Here is a 3,330-nt window from a genome sequence, read left to right on the forward strand (position 1 = left end):
TTTGACATAGAAGGATGGAAAGCAATACACACATGTAGGTGGGATATCCATAGCTATCCTTTGAGGTTTCATGCATCATTTAATATCATCACATAACCTTAATAATTATACAAAATACCCCCATCACTTTGACCAATTGTATAGTATGACTTCACATTTGAGTGCAAAATAGCTTTTCCTATTATTGGATGCACACATGATATAAAAGAGGGAGTGATTGATATCATATTGTATACTATTCACACTTAAGTGCAAAACAAATTTTTCCTATTTTTGGATGCATACATGACATAAAAGAGGGAGTGATTGATAGCATACCAAAATGAATCAAGCTTAGCTGTACAAAATATATTATCACCTTACCATGTCATTTCACCCATGCGGGACTCATACGATCAATCATGATGTGAAAAGAAAGCCATTTTGTGCAAAACTATCCATACAGCTTGTGTTGGCTAAACATACATCAACACATAAGTTTATGGACATGAGAACCTTGAAATAGCGCATAGAACATATATGAACCTCACATCAAACCTACAACTCTATATGGTACTCCTCTTAACCTATACATAAAAAGTAATTCATAACTCACACTCATGAATGATAATGGTGATCTAAATACATTTATCAAGTATTAGTAGATTTTTCTATCAGATGAATGCATATAATGGCTCTCCAAGGAGCTTGGGGTTCAAAAAGTTGCCTTGAGTGCAAAAGGCAACAATGTATATTTTAACCATAACTCTTCACTCAAGCAAAATTTTCAAATGCTACATAAAAGATAAAATGTTGCATACGATGTGGTTAACACTAGTTCTATAATTGGACACTCAAGTCTCCTGAGACACTAAAGTGACCTATTTTTCTAGCAGACCATCTGTGTGTGTGTGTGTGTGTGTGTGTGCAGTAAAAAATCCTAGTTTCTTTGCCATTAAATGTCCCCCCCGTGTGAGGGGCATCCCTACGAGGGGGTTGTTAAGCATAAGTTTTATTGGTGTTGTACCAACATTGATTCTACTGAGAAACATACAAGTATCAGGGGAAAATCCAAATTGCTGCCCACATGAAAAAATCACATGGTGTTGATAACAATGCCATATGCCCACATGCTTCATTACATTCAGAGGTTGATGGTGTGAGCGTAAATGGTGATGACAATAATATGTGACTAGCAGAGGTACCATGCAACCTTGTTGCTGATGTTTGTGAGCCATTAATATGAAGTGAGAATTTAATGAGCAGAATCTCACCATTCAAAAGAGAGAGGCCTGATTGCGATCTTGAATTTCAGCAAGGCTAATTGCAATCTCAGGGAAGGCACGTCGATGTGCCCTCTTCCAAGCAATAAATTTGCAACAGTCTCAGGAAGGGCATGCCGACATGCCCTCCTCCAAACAATAAATTTACAATTGGAAATACCAATCTCAGGGAGGGCATGTCGACGTGCCCTCATCCAATGATGAAATATGGAAAGGAAAATATCCAAATTTCTTAGAGGAAACGTTGAGGTGTCCTTTCCAATGACTTGAATTTCTCTTTCCCTATTTCATCCTTGAGTGAGGGCACGTCGACATGCCCTCCCTAAGATTGTAATTTTCCAATGTTAATTAGTTATTTTAATTCTTTTGGCTACCAAACTTAAATCTTTTTAGGATGGGAGACATCATGATAGTCATTCAATTGCTTGTAGTGTTGTGATCTAAAGATTGCTTTGTGGTGTTTGCAGTCCTGTGAGTCCATATCGTTCATCTAAGCAAATGAAGCGACCAATAGTCTCAAAAAAGAAGGATATTCCAATAGGTAGTCAAATTTTGGGTGAAGTTAGTAATGAGGTGGAGACAAGTTTTAAAGATACAGAGGATTTGGGTGAAGAAGGTGTCACTCAATGTGGTGATTTTGTTCCAGCTGAGCCAGGATTTGCAAAGAATTCTAGTAAAATACATGAACTTAGAACGCTATGATGATGTAGACAGGTTGATGAGTACTTTGGATAAGGGCTTTTCCCCTGATTTTGTAGCATGCACTTTGTTGCTTGATATGAACTGCAAACTGAAGAGGCTTGATAAAGCTAGAGATACGTTTGATGGAATACGTTCAATGGGGTTACATGCCTGATCTTGGTGCATTCGATAAGATGATTGAGTTTCACTGTGAAACTGGAAATCCTGAAGAGGGAGAAACATTGCTAGCAGAAATGGAGGAGGAAAAGCTACATGGATTTGTTGATACTTACCTTATGGTTCTTAATGGCTATGGGAAACAAGATAAAGCTGCAGAGGCCTTGAAAATGTTTTCAATTATGAATGAGGATGCCTTCTTAAGGCCACAAATGAGTCCTGATATCTACTCAGCTCTTATGAATGCTTATATTCACTCAAATTTGCTACCATCTGCTGTCCTGAAAATTGAAGATATGATTCAGGATTTTCTCCTCTAGATGAGTCAGTTAACATGCTAATTGTTGCCTTCGAGAAAAAAAATTAGTTTCAAAGGGCGGTAGATGTGCTGCTAAATCTAGAAAGCATGGCTATAAGGCCCGGGGTGGAGACTCTGATGACGCTAATTGGATGGTTTGGAAAGCTGGGCTTGGTTCAGGAGGCAAAAAATCGTGATAGAACCTCAAAGAGAAAGGCGATGTTTTGGATTGCAAACCTTACGCTAGTCTTTTTTCAGTGTATGCTAGAGAAACTTCCGTTGATAAGGTGAAGGCTCTTCTCGCTGAGGAGGTTGAGATTGATGTTTCAACTTATGAGCTAATGATTGTTTCATTGCTGGATGGCAACGATCGTGAGGAGGCTCAGTCCATGCGAGATCGGATGATTGCCCAAGGTCTCACCCCATCTGATGAGGTTGAAAGAGCTTTATTAGGAATTCAAGCAGACAACTTTCTTGCAGGTGTTAGCAAGCCTTCAAAAGGAGCAACACAAAACTTAGGGATAGAAAACAAAAGTTTTCCTGCGGGTGTGAGTAAGCATGCGGAGGAGGCACCTGAAACTCTATGAGGAATAATCACCACTCTGAATTTCATGTCAGCTTCTTTGAAGTCTTTATTGTTGCTATGACAGAGTGGGGCTCTATTTCGAACCTTTTCTTGAGTAGCAAGGTATATCTTCAATCAAAGTGCATATATGAGATCTGCAAACAAATGTTGGTGCATTGATTCCACATATTTATTAAAGATTGGACAACGTTTCTGTTTGAAATGCTTATATCACTTGGTTACAGTTGTAGGTAGTTGTGATCATGGAAATCAGCTAAGAGTCGGGTAGAGAGAAGCCTGATTCATGCCAGATTGTCAGATAGTAAACATGTGGTTCTTTTATTGAA

General features: G+C 38.6%; 1 pseudogene; it reads left to right on the forward strand.

The window, feature by feature from the left end:
- The first annotated feature begins 1,908 nt into the window (after positions 1–1,908).
- Positions 1,909–3,005, forward strand: LOC147464682 (pentatricopeptide repeat-containing protein At1g19525-like; annotated as a pseudogene).
- The last annotated feature ends 325 nt before the right edge of the window (positions 3,006–3,330 follow it).

This window comes from Adiantum capillus-veneris, chromosome 1 (assembly GCF_014529385.1).
Source record: "Adiantum capillus-veneris isolate H3 chromosome 1, ASM1452938v2, whole genome shotgun sequence".
Classification (NCBI taxonomy): Eukaryota; Viridiplantae; Streptophyta; class Polypodiopsida; order Polypodiales; family Pteridaceae; genus Adiantum; species Adiantum capillus-veneris.